At 40.6% G+C, this 14,671-nt stretch overlaps 1 pseudogene; it reads left to right on the top strand.

Moving 5' to 3' along the window:
• The window catches only part of LOC135543786 (uncharacterized), a 102,300-nt pseudogene that overhangs the window by 34,043 nt on the left and 53,586 nt on the right, over window positions 1-14,671 (top strand).

Below are 14,671 nucleotides of genomic sequence, written 5' to 3'. Positions count from 1 at the left end.
TGCGCTGGCTTGAGCAGGGGGACCTCACGTGCGCTGCAGGATTTTAATCCATGACGGCGTAGTGTGTTACTAATGGTTTTTCTTGAGACTGTGGTCCCAGCTCTCTTCAGGTCATTGACCAGGTCCTGCCGTGTAGTTCTGGGCTGATCCCTCACCTTCCTCATAATCATTGATGCCCCACAAGGTGAGATCTTGCATGGAGCCCCAGTCCGAGGGTGATTGACCGTCATCTTGAACTTCTTCCATTTTCTAATAATTGCGCCAACAGTTGTTGACTTCTCATCAAGCTGCTTGCCTATTGTCCTGTAGCCCATCCCAGCCTTGTGCAGGTCTACAATTTTATCCCTGATGTCCTTACACAGCCCTCTGGTCTTGGCCATTGTGGAGAGGTTGGAGTCTGTTTGATTGAGTGTGTGGACAGGTGTCTTTCATACAGGTAACGAGTTCAAACAGGTGCAGTTAATACAGGTAATGAGTGGAGAACAGGGGAGCTTCTTAAAGAAAAACTAACAGGTCTGTGAGAGCCGGAAAACCGGAATTCTTACTGGTTGTTAGGTGATCAAATACTTATGTCATGCAATAAAATGCTAATTAATTACTTACAAATCATACAATGTGATTTTCTGGATTTCTGTTTTAGATTCCGTCTCTTACAGTTGAAGTGTACCTATGATAAAAATGACAGACCTCTACATGCTTTGTAAGTAGGAAAACCTGCAAAATCGGAAGTGTTTCAAATACTTGTTCTCCCCACTGTGTATATAAGTTTGGACACACCTACACATTCAAAGGTTTGTCTTAGACATAGTCCTGTTATGTCACAAACAGTGGGTTTGCATCATGTCAGAAATGACAGGACATCCTGGATCGCAATGACAGATGTGTCAATAAACAGTAGGATGCATGTCAGAATTAGTATGTCAGCCACCGGTTGCCACGCTTTGTTTTATGGTAGAACAGCCTGACACTGTGATATGGAAGTCTTCATCGTTATGTACCATAGCAAGTACATTATTATATTTGAATGAATGGACATGACAACACTTTGTCCCCGGGTTTTATGACACGGTTGTCATTTTCATGTCAAAGAAAGTGTTACTCACTTTTCAGTCTGATGTTTCACTATTTAATATTTCTCAAATAGTAGTCCCCATCATTCGTTAAAAAGCCTGGCTTTCTGCCAGACATCTTTGCTTTCAGAAGGAGCTCTGTGTGACACCCCAGCAGCATTGACTGGCTGACTTCTTAGTGTGTGACACATTCAAAGCGCAGAGCCTTGACAATACTGATTAAGTTATTCTGTATGTCTTCACAAGTGAGTACTACAAGTTGGGTCTTTAAATGTAAATAACATTACTGGTTACTGCAATCACAGCTCTGAGGCAAACCGATAGCCCTGCAGTGTTAAATCGGAGGGCTTTTCTGTACAGTGCCATTTCTGAGAGTGCCATGCAGGCAGTCACTGGGGCATTGAATCCAATTTACCTGAGTGCTAGTCAATGATTCAAAATCTAAAGCACATTCTGATCAATACAGGGGTTAACCAAAGTGATGCGTCTTATCTATTCCTCTCCTCTCCTCCTCTCACTCACTCTTTCTAATTCTCTTTTCCTTTTCTGTCTCTCGCTCTTCCTCTTTGTCCCTTATTGCTCTGCACCTCTATTTTCAGTCACTGTCTTACTCTCTCTCTCTCTCTGGTCCCATTGTCCAATTCTCTTGACTGTTTCTATGTCCACAGGGTTTTCCACAAGAGGGGCACAACCTACCAGTCGGTCAGTAATTAACACAAACACGCACGCACGCACGCACGCACACACACACACACACACACACACACACACACACACACACACACACACACACACACACACACACACACACACACACACACACACACACACACACACACACACACACACACACACACACACACACACAGTAAATAACACAATTGATAAGCACCTTTGACTCATAAAAGAAATGAACTGTCCCCACATTGATAATACCGCTCATCTTTTCTCATATACAATGTTCAAAAGATGTTCCCAGTCTGTACTGTATATGAACACAATTTGTCCCCCCACATGATCCACACTAAGCCCAGGGGTCTGCTGCACATAACATTTTCATGAGAGTAAAATTCATAATTTATGTTCTATTCAAAGTACATTACCATGTTTCATGTGATGCTAATACAGATGTAGGATTTTAATTTGATCACTCTGTTGCAGGAGAACTTTCCTGCAATGGAGAATATGTAAAACTTGTAGTATATTTGAGGTTTAAAAAGGCTTCTGAAGCTTGAAATTTCAGACTTGATTTTCCCTTGTGAAAAATGTATCAAGCCCTTCAAAAATGTCATTTTTTTATAATCAATATAATAATTCACATTTCCTGTTGCTGTAGAATTATTTTCCTGATGTAACACACTGGCTCAAATTAAGGTCCTACATCTGTATTATGAGGTAGTTTGGAATTTGACTGCTGACCTGCTGACACATAACACAGTGGGATCTTGGGCACCTGTGAACATAGAGGGAATATCAACAGTATAGTCAGCACATAACAGTATGGTCAGTATCCTTTTGAGATGCAATATAGATGTAGGATCTTCATTTTAGCCTGTTTGCTATAGCAGGAAAAAAATATTGCAGCAACAGGAAATGTGCATTATTATATTGATTATAATGAGTTATACATTTTTAGGGGGTGATACATTTTTTATAAGGGAAAATCAAGTCTGAAATTTCAAAGTGGAAATTACAAACTTCAGAAGCCTTTTTAAACATCAAATACACTATATGTTTAAAATGTCCTGCATCACAGGAAAGTCCTCCTGCAACAGGGTGATCAAATTAAGATCCTACATCTGTATATGAACAGAATTTGTTCCTCCACATGATCCAAATTAAACGATGTGTGTGTGTGTATGAGGAACATTACTGTACATTAAAGTCACATTACATGAATAAGCTCGCAGAGCCCTGAGGTTCGCTGCACATAACATTTTCATGAGAGTCAAATGACTCATTTATGCGGCATTCAAAAAACATTAACATGTTTCATGTGATGCTGATGTTAAGAGGCAGTTTCAAATTTTACCGCTGACATACTTTAAATATACGGAACAGAAATATAAACGCAACATGTAAAGTGTTGGTTTCATGAGTTGAAATAAAAGATCCCAGAAATTGTCCATATGCACAAAAAGCTTATTTTTGTTGTGCACAAATTTATTTTCATCCCTATTAGAGAGCATTTATATTTTGCCAAGATAAGGTGGATGGACACCTGACAGGTGGAACTTGTGCTGGGGACAATAAAAGACCACTCTAAAATGTGTAGTTTTGTCACACAACACAATGCCACAGATGTGTCAAGTTTTGAGGGAGCGGTTTATTGGCATGCTGACTGCAGAAATGTCCACCAGAGCTGTTTCCAGAAAATTGAATGTTAATTTCTCTACCCTAAGCCGCCTCCAACATTGTCTTAGAGAATTTGGCAGAACGTCCACCTGGCCTAACAACCACTGACCACGTGTAACCATGCCAGCCCAGGACCAACTCATCCGGCTTCTTCACCTGTGGGATCGTCTGAGACCAGCCACCCAGACAGTTGATGAAACTGGAGTTCTGTCTGTAATAAAAACTCATTCTGATTGACAGGACCTGGCTCCCCAGTGGGTGGGTCTTTGCCCTCCCAGGCACACCCATGGCTGTGCCCCTGCCCAGTCATGTGAAATCCATAGATTAGACTGATGTCTTTATATGAACTGTAAATCAGTCAAATAATTGAAATTGTAGCATATTGCATTTATATTTTTGTTCAGTATAGATTGTTTGATGTTGGTCACCTGTAAATCTCGACAATATGGTGATCACATACTGTAACAGTATGGTCAGTATTCTTTTGATATTGCCACACTGAAGGTAAAACTCTGATAAGCAGTGGTGACCTGTCATTCAGGGTAGGTGGGGCAGAGCTGTCTTGAGCCCCACATTTTTTGCAAAACATATTTTTTTATACGTGTCACATACCAGTTTTCACTGGAAGTAATTTGCTGTTCTTCTATTTTCAGAATTTAGCCAAACATACTTCAATTAGAGTGAACTCAACAGTATATACATCATTGAGTTAATATAGCCTTTAATATAGCCGCATAAAAACACGGTCTCTTTTTTTGGTTCCTTGAGTAAGGTAGCTCCAAAATGCAGGTGTTTCAGCCTAGCTGAGGGCTTTCTGTGGTGGTGGGGCAAGCCAGCAGAACATACAGAGCATTATCACATTATCTACAGTAGCTTTGATTGGACTGATCTCATGTCACCATCATACTTTCTAAATCTTAGCTAGCAGTCATCATCATGAATCAAGTCGACGATCTACTGACAAATCCTTTTTAATCCTTGTCATGTGAAGATAAATATAAGATATATTATACATAAAACGTGTCGGTGCTCATCGGCCATTGGACATAAACATTACACAAAAAGTTGGAAATCGCAAAATCATCAATGAGTGGTTTGGAAGGAATCAGTGACAGTGGCTAACTGTGAGCATTGCAAAGCAATCGCTAGTCTGCTATTCAGTGTGAGTGAGTGAGTGGCTGTGTGGTCCCACATCTGGGATTAAGTGTCTCTTTTCCAAGTTAAAAATGATAAACATTCAACATTGGCCATGCTGGTAATGAAGCATGATTTGTGCCCCGCTCAAACCAACTGTTAACTCGGAACTGCGAAAACTTGACTTCAGTGAGTTCAAGACAACTGGGAAATCAGGAATAAACAAGCTCCGGCTGGGTAAATACGTTTTGAACAGTCAACTGTCACACCCTGACCATAATTTGCTTTGTATGTTTCTATGTTTTGTTTGGTCAGGGTGTGATATGAGTGAGCATTCTATGTTTCATGTCTAGTTTGTCTAGTTCTATGTTTGGCCTGATATGGTTCTCAATCAGAGGCAGGTGTGAATCATTGTCTCTGATTGGGAACCATATTTAGGTAGCCTGTTTGGTATTGGGTTTTGTGGGTGCTTGTTCCTGTCTTTGTGGCACCAGATACGACTGTTTTGGTTTTTGCAAGTTTCTTGTTTTGTAGTGTTTGTGTTTTAGTTGGTTTATTAAAACATGAATCTCAATAGCCACGCCGCATTTTGGTCCGACTCGCCTTCTCACCAAGAAAGCCGTTACACCAACTCGTAATTGTAAATCCGGCCTCTTTCTTGAGCTACGACCTGAAGATCAATGATGTCATCATTAATTCCCAGTTGTTTTGAAAGCACAATAAATCCAGAGAATGCCAGACTTCGATGACAAAATTTCCCAAGAAGAACCTCCGTACCACCTTCCTGTTCCAGTGAGCACAGCACAACTGTCACGCTCGCTATCCTCAAACTCCCTGTCATAAATCGACCAAGGCGCAGCGTGCATGTGGTTCCACATCTTTTAATGAAAGTGAAACCGAAACAACCAAAAGGTAAACAGAAAAGACTGTGACGCAACCAAGGTGCACACAAACACACACGGAAAAATAATTACCACAAAACACTGGTGGGAAAAGGCTACCTAAGTATAGTTCTCAATCAGAGACAACGACAGACAGCTGTCCCTGATTGAGAACCACACCCAGCCAAAAACAAAGAAATACAAAAACATAGAAAAAAGAACATAGAACCCCCACCCTAGTCACACCCTGGCCTAACCAAAATAGAGAATAAAAAGCCTCTCTATGGCCAGGGCGTGACAACAACAAGGTGAGTACAACAATGTATTGTATGCTGCTGCATAAATGATGTAATATGCCAGGGAGATATGTACTGTATACTGTAGCTAAGAAAGGAATACTAAGTGTATGTTGTGTAGTAAGATGTTGGTAGCCCATGTGCCTCACCCTAATAATTTGGTCTATTTACCCCTCTTAAGTTTCCCTGCTGTTTAGACTTGGTGGTGCAATTGTAGCCTATAACCTGTTTTAGTGTAATATACTCATCAAATATTGTAAGAGCTTTCATTGTCTGCTTATATGCCCCCTTTATTTATACTACGGTTTTGGCTTGGTGTACAAGGAGAACACTGTAAGAATGGCCCATATTCTGAATTCTGTCACTGTACATTTCAAAAGTGCTAAACAAATAGTTATATTGACTACGTCTGTCCGAGCTCGCTCATTAATGTCTTGATCGAAATTACAGATTGCCTCTTATCCGCTTGTCGTCCCCTTATGCCATAGTTTGTACATCTCAATTGTCAGTTGAAACCACATTTGTTTAAGCAAGTCAGCCATATCTGCTATGTTTTTTTAAAAGGCAGTAAATGAGGCTGAATGAACTGTTTCGCTGCCAGACGAGGCTCCGCTGATAGCCAGGTGGAGCAGTGGTAAGGTGTTGGGACTGCTGTTAGGACAGCTTTATGAAGGCCCTAACAGTTTGTGGGCACCGTTATAGTGCAATTAATGTCTTGTTTAGTGTTGTGTTGTGTAGTAGCTTTGCTGGCATGCATCCCACTTCTTTTTTTCCCTGCCCCACCAAGATGTACATGCTAAAATCGCCACTGCTGACACGAATTGAACATTCACAGTAGGACAGATTGGCTTGACTTGAATTATGAATATTATATTCAATGCAACGCTGCATCTGTTATGTCTTTGTTGCATTAAGATGCACTAAAATGTCAACGTGTGTTATTTGCAATAAGCAATCCTCCACCAGTGTGGTTTTACAAGGTAATTTAAAATGTCCTAATCTCTTTTAAGTGGATGGAAGTTAATCTCAACAAGCATAACACATTTACAATCCACTAATATTGGAAACCGCAGACCTCAAGTGTACTGTTAGCCAGTGCATCAGGGGCGATCTGTGTGTGGTAAGTGCATCTAGCTCATCCAGCTGTCATCCCTCCTCTCTCTCTGTCTTGCACGCTCTGCTGAAGGCATTCTGGCATGAGAGGGGTTTCTTGGGAGAGATATTGGCTCAGCCTTCTGCGGAGTGTCCCTTGAGTGTCACCTTAGACGGCACCAGCCCCAGTGGGAGTGCTGCTATCGTGGGCATTTCTAGCGTGCAGGCCTCCAATTGGAGCTCCAGAGAGGTAACGAGGATGGAAAGATGGCTAAATAGAGGGAGAGTTGGAGGGGATGGATGGATGGAAGGATGGATGGAATGATATGAGGCATAGGAGGGAGAAACAGGGAAGAGAGAATAGAGAATACACTCTACCTGAACACGCCCCTGGGGGGGTCAGAGTTTAAATGAACCATAAATCATGTTATTAAAGAATGGATATTGTTCAACTGTGATTAACCCAGTCAAACAGGCTCCTGTTTTTACCCTGGTTGAACCCAGAGGCATCTATTGGATACCGGCCTGGCGCCTTCATTATTTTATTAAACATCCCTCTCTTGACTTCACTCTCAAACTTTTGTATAATTTCAGCCATTAGTTTTGACAGTGATGCTCACGAACCAAAACCTTTCCCCTGTTTTTTTGTGTAGTATGTCATCAATTTTGTGTGATATGTTATGAATTTTGTAATTATTGTGATATGTTACGAATCCAATTAGTGCAATATGTGTTTAATATCCCGAAGACCACCTTTAACACCCCCTACAACTTCAGAGATACAAAGCAGATGGTCGTTAGCTACTGTACATACTGTATACTCATTCTATCTTTAGTTAAAGAGACAGAGAAAATAAGATAATCAAGGAAAAAATAAACTACGAACAGTTTGGAAGCCACAGTTGTTAAAGTGAAAATCCAGTCAAACATTTTATGTTGGGCATATTTGAGACATCGAGCGAGGGAAAGAGAGAAAGAACATGGGGAGAGAGAGAATCTGTTAATGTATATCATTTGGCTGAAGAGTATTGAGAAGGGTGCTTATTGGCAGAGTGTGGTGTGTCTAAAGTGGTGTTCGCACCCCTTTGCAGTATATCAGTCCAACATGAGAGGCTCCATATCCATTAAAAAAATGTCAGTAAACTGTTCACTCCATATTTTTTTGCTAAATACAAGCTGCTACCTATTTTTGGGGGGACATCAAGCATTGGGTTGTTTTCACACACTTTTTCAGCCTTGATAATTGAAGTGTTATGCTTGGCTGCATGTCAGCTTTCACATGAAGTTTCAACAGGCAAGGTTCAATTTCTCTCTTGTCGTGACATCCTTGAGTGTTCAAGCCCTGAGACAAAGAGCAAACAAAACAATCAAATTGGTGTTCTCTCAAAGATGTATTATGAAAAGAGAAAATACCACACAGAATGCACCACACTCTACGTATCTGTGATTATAAGCAGATGATTCAATTAAACTGCATCTCAGTGGGATTCTACAATTGCCTGACGACTCAAACGGAATTCTTCCGTGGGAGTGGCGTAGCGTTTAATTAGTCCAAGAGAAAGTAAAAATACACTACGTTCCCATGCGTGAATCATCAACTGAAAATCTGATAAACATGTATATGTTTATTACTGTAGTAAAAGACTAGTTCATTCATTATGATGATCCGTTTATGACATGTTGCTCCTAAGGCATATAGTCATATAAAACATGAATCAGGGTTAAGAAGCAGAGGAGACATATTAACTGTCTGAAGTAACCCTAACTAAGTAACCCTTCAGTAACCCTTAAGGGGGGGAGGGGGTCTCTATTGGGTGCAGGCGTGCACATTGCTTTTATGGGCCTAATAGTATAGATGTCATTTAACAGTCAAAATGAATGACCTTTTTAATGTGGCATGAACACAACCAGTCATTATGTTTTCATCTGATTATCAAACAAATCACTTCAAAAAGTAGGCTGTCTGTGAATGTTTGTCCACTCCAAAATAATTCCTGGATCCAAACTGCATGTCTACTTGTGCCATTTGATGAATGGAAATAGACATCTGTTACAGAACACCAAGAAGTGTTCCTAATGACATTCAGCTATGGTCATTGACTAGGCCTACATTAACTGATGCTTCTTGCTGACAAATTGATATTTTTTTATAGCCTGAAATGTCAGGACACCTGAAATGTCTATGAAGCTGTTTGGGGAAAATGGGATGGTCATCTAAACACACATGGTCAATTTACTAGACTAGGCTACAAAGAGAACTTTAAATAGGCCTACTGGTAGCTAGTAAAAAACTAGAACTGGTAAACAATAGGTGGGTAAACCCTGTCGGTTGCGGTGAAACAAGTAACTCTTCCTATACTTTTAATGCATTTTTCTGAAAAAGGTGAGTAAACTGTATTTCCTTGCGTTTACTCTCCACTAGGCCTACACCACTGCCGGTTGCCTACCCTCTCAGCCGAGGCAAATTTATACACAAGAACATACGCAGGCTTCAGATAAAGTTGCTGAAGATATCACAAGGTTAGCAGTTATATCATGCAATCAAACAATCACATTCAGAAACAGACAATGAAGGCATTGCCAAATATTGGAGATGTCTATTTTTGTGCTTTCTCAATTTAAAACAGAAAACAAGCTCATCAAGGCCATGGATAGCTACCACAGCTCGGTGCAGAGAAAACACACAGCAAGAGGAGTGTGTTTTGGAAGTACAAACTTACAAAGTAGTAACATGAGGCTTAATAGGCAATTAGTGACACAACAATCAATGGTGAGAGCATGAGAAATACAAAAATACAAAGTAGACCTACATTCCTCTGGGAACAGGTAGCCTACATTCCTCTGGGAACAGGTAGCCCACATTCCTCTGGGAACAGGTAGCCCACATTCCTCTGGGAACAGGTAGCCCACATTCCTCTGGGAACAGGTAGCCCACATTCCTCTGGGAACAGGTAGCCCACATTCCTCTGGGAACAGGTAGCCCACATTCCTCTGGGAACAGGTAGCCCACATTCCTCTGGGATCAGGTAGCCCACATTCCTCTGGGAACAGGTAGCCCACATTCCTCTGGGAACAGGTAGCCTACATTCCTCTGGGATCTGGTAGCCTACATTCCTCTGGGATCTAGTAGCCTACATTCCTCTGGGAACAGGTAGCCTACATTCCTCTGGGAACAGGTAGCCTACATTCCTCTGGGAACAGGTAGCCTACAGTGCCTTGCAAAAGTATTCATCCCCCTTGGCGTTTTTCCTATATTGTTACAACCTGTAATTTAAATAGATTTTTATTTGGATTTCATAATGAAATGAAAAAAATTACTTGTTTTAGAAAAAAAGAAAAAATTGAAAACGGAAAAGTGTTACGTGCATATGTATTCACCCCCTTTGCTATAAAGCCCCTAAATAAGATCTGGTGCAACCAATTACCTTCAGAAGTCACATAATTAGTTAAATTAAGTCCATCTGTGTGCAATCCAAAACATTTTTAAATATTTATATTTTTCATAAATCCCAGTGGCTAGATGTGCCAAGCTTATAGAAACATAACCCAAGAGACTTGCAGCTTTATTTGCTGCAAAATGTGGCTCTACAAAGTATTGACTTTGGGGGTGGGGTGAATAGTTATGCACGCTGAAGTTTTCTGTTTATTTGTCTTATTTCTTGTTTGTTTCAAATAAAACAGATTTCGCATCTTCAAAGTGGTAGGCATGTTGTGTAAATCAAATGATACAAACCCCCCAAAAATCTTTTTTAATTCCAGGTTGTAAGGCAACACAATAGGAAAAATGCCAAGGGGGGTGAATACTGTCGCAAGCCACTGTCAATATAATACATGAATCAAAGCATGTTAACCTCTTGAAACTCCCCATCCCGGATCCGGGATTGTGACTAAGCCTCAGGCTCATTAGCATAACGCAACGTTAACGATTTCTGAAAATCGCAAATAAAATTAAAATAATGCGTTTGCTCTCAAGCTTAGCCTTTTCTTAACAACACTGTCATCTCAGATTTTCAAAATATGCTTTTGAACCATAGAAATTGACTAATTTGTGTAAGAGTATGCAAAGCTAGCATAGCATTTTGTGTAGCATGTAGCACGCAACATTTTCACAAAAGCCAGATAACCAAATAAATAAAATCATTTACCTTTGAAGAGCTTCTGATGTTTTCAATGAGGAGACTCCCAGCCACATACCAAATGCGCAGTGTTTCCTGAAAGCGTCTGTGTGTAGGAGAAATCGTTCCGTTTTCTACATTGCGCCTGGCTACCGAAACGAACCGAAAATGCAGTCACCTACAACGTCAAACTTTTTCTGGATTAACTACATAATATCGACCGAAACATGGCAAACGTTGTTTGGAATCAATCCTCAAGGTGTTTTTTCACATATCTCTTCATTGACATGCAGTTCATGGAAGCTTGCTTCTCTCTCTGTGCCCCATGGAAAAATACTGGCAGGTGACTTTTGCGCACCAATTTCGGCGCAGGACACCGGGCGGACACGTGGTAAATGTGGTCTCTTATGGTCAATCTTCCAACGATCTGCCTACAAATACGTCACAATGCTGCAGACACCTTGGGGAAACGACAGAAAGGGCAGACTCATTCCTCTTGCGTTCACAGCCATATAAGGAGATCATGAAAGACAGAGCCTCAAAAATCCTTGTCATTTCCTGGATGCCAAGTCATCTTGGTTTTGCCTGAAGCTCACGTTAAAGGGCACGCACAGAGAAGATATTTGTATTTCTGGACACGTCAGAGTGTTTTCTTTCGAACAGTAGCAATTATATGCATAGTCGAGCATCTTTTTGTGACAAAATATCTTGTTTAAAACGGGAACGTTTTTCTTCCAAAAATGAAATAGCGCCACCATAAGTGTAAGAGGTTAACGCCCTAGTTCATGAGTTGTCCATAATTTATGAGTTGAACGCTAGGAGTCTTCACAGATCGTGTGACATAAAACGATACCTTTCATTCCTTACACTAATTATACTTATTACCGTGTTTTATTAAGCATTTAACAATTGAATGGTATATGAGATATATAGCATTGAAACCCTCTAAGAATCCTGGATCTTGGCGATATCGCTGTGCTGCACTATAAGTGTAGCTATGTCTACGTAACATGTCATTCTGTTTTGCTGTGAAAACAGTTCTCATGGGCACACAAATCCAAAATATGTAGGCCTATGCCATTGCAAAATGGAATGGTTCTAACCAAAATAGTCGACTATGGGCCTAGTCCTAGTGTCATTACAATCCTGAAGAGTCTATTGACGCACCCACGCGTCAATCTAATTAACATGATAAAAAGACATCTCCATCAAAATGTGTCAGTTGAAGCAAGAGATAAGTCTTGCATAGGCTGCTTCTCAATCTACCATATCCTCCTATGTTGGCCTTCTGCATCTGTAGTGGGAAGTGGCAGAGCTACAGTGCTGTTTGTCAGACCAGGAGACATACCGAAGAATCGGTGATGTCTGTAGCATCCGAATGGTTTGGACTCTCACGAACATGATGGTGTTTTGCTCTATGACCCCCACAAGTGTCACGGACTGGTCTGAAGGTAAGCCATACAAATGAAACGAAGTATGGAGCTAGTTTTGTGCCCCCCCCAAAAAGGGATGAAATAGAGTATGTGCCCAAAAAACGAAGATATTTCCTGAGCTTTCTTATATCTCCTAGATCTAGGACAGACACTTCAAAACCTTATTACTTAGGATTTATTGCCATTTATGAATGTGTTATTCAATGCGTTCCTCTGTGCTATGGTGGTAAAGGCCTTTTTTTTTAAATGTATGTTTTTTATACCTAAAGAGGTCCTAAAAAATGGAATAACTTAATGATCCATGGTATGACCATCTTAAAACAATTGCATATGTTATCTTAGTAGAACCCCCACCCCCCTTAAAGTTAAATAAATGGTCTACTTCTTCTGGCCATGGAGGGCACGGAGAACACCAATACCCGTGCGCACCTGAAAAAAAAAGCAATGAGCGCTCTAATCAGCTGACTGATAAAAGTCAATTATTATAAATTAACAGATATATCTAATGCAGTGGAATAAAGGCAATGTTTATCAAGGACGCATTGGTAAACAAATGGAGAAATTAAGGAAGTACAGTGGGGCAAAAAAGTATTTAGTCAGCCACCAATTGTGCAAGTTCTCCCACTTAAAAAAATGAGAGGCCTGTAATTTTCATCATACAGTGCCTTGCGAAAGTATTCGGCCCCCTTGAACTTTGCGACCTTTTGCCACATTTCAGGCTTCAAACATAAAGTTATAAAACTGTATTTTTTTGTGAAGAATCAACAACAAGTGGGACACAATCATGAAGTGGAACGAAATTTATTGGATATTTCAAACTTTTTTAACAAATCAAAAACTGAAAAATTGGGCGTGCAAAATTATTCAGCCCCTTTACTTTCAGTGCAGCAAACTCTCTCCAGAAGTTCAGTGAGGATCTCTGAATGATCCAATGTTGACCTAAATGACTAATGATGATAAATACAATCCACCTGTGTGTAATCAAGTCTCCGTATAAATGCACCTGCACTGTGATAGTCTCAGAGGTCCGTTAAAAGAGCAGAGAGCATCATGGAGAACAAGGAACACACCAGACAGGTCCGAGATACTGTTGTGAAGAAGTTTAAAGCCGGATTTGGATACAAAAAGATTTCCCAAGCTTTAAACATCCCAAGGAGCACTGTGCAAGCGATAATATTGAAATGGAAGGAGTATCAGACCACTGCAAATCTACCAAGACCTGGCCATCCCTCTAAACTTTCAGCTCATAAAAGGTGAAGACTGATCAGAGATGCAGCCAAGAGGCCCATGATCACTCTGGATGAACTGCAGATATCTAAAGCTGAGGTGGGAGACTCTTTCCATAGGACAACAATCAGTCGTATATTGCACAAATCTGGCCTTTATGGAAGAGTGGCAAGAAGAAGGCCATTTCTTAAAGATATCCATAAAACGTGTCATTTAAAGTTTGCCACAAGCCACCTGGGAGACACACCAAACATGTGGAAGAAGGTGCTCTGGTCAGATGAAACCAAAATGGAACTTTTTGGCAACAATGCAAAACGTTATGTTTGGCGTAAAAGCAACACAGCTCATCACCCTGAACACACCATACCCACTGTCAAACATGGTGGTGGCAGCATCATGGTTTGGGCCTGCTTTTCTTCAGCAGGGGCAGGGAAGATGGTTAAAATTGATGGGAAGATGGATGGAGCCAAATTCAGGACCATTCTGGAAGAAAACCTGATGGAGTCTGCAAAAGACCTGAGACTGGGACGGAGATTTGTCTTCCAACAAGACAATGATCCAAAACATAAAGCAAAATCTACAATGGAATGGATCAAAAATAAACATATCCAGGTGTTAGAATGGCCAAGTCAAAGTCCAGACATGAATCCAATCGAGAATCTGTGGAAAGAACTGAAAACTGCTGTTCACAAATGCTCTCCATCCAACCTCACTGAGCTCGAGCTGTTTTGCAAGGAGGAATGGGAAAAGATTTCAGTCTCTCGATGTGCAAAACTGATAGAGACCCCAAGCGACTTACAGCTGTAATCGCAGCAAAAGGTGGCGCTACAATGTATTAACTTAAGGGGGCTGAATAATTTTGCACGCCCAATTTCTGTTTTTGATTTGTTAAAAAAGTTTGAAATATCCAATAAATGTCGTTCCACTTCATGATTGTGTCCCACTTGTTGTTGATTCTTCACAAAAAAATACAGTTTTAGAACTTTATGTTTGAAGCCTGAAATGTGGCAAAAGGTCGCAAAGTTCAAGGGGGCCGAATACTTTCGCAAGGCACTGTAGGTACACTTC

This window comes from Oncorhynchus masou, chromosome 8, assembly GCF_036934945.1.
Source record: "Oncorhynchus masou masou isolate Uvic2021 chromosome 8, UVic_Omas_1.1, whole genome shotgun sequence".
Classification (NCBI taxonomy): domain Eukaryota; kingdom Metazoa; phylum Chordata; class Actinopteri; order Salmoniformes; family Salmonidae; genus Oncorhynchus; species Oncorhynchus masou.
Note: the sequence above shows the minus strand (reverse complement) of the source record. Positions and strands in the feature narration are given on the sequence as shown.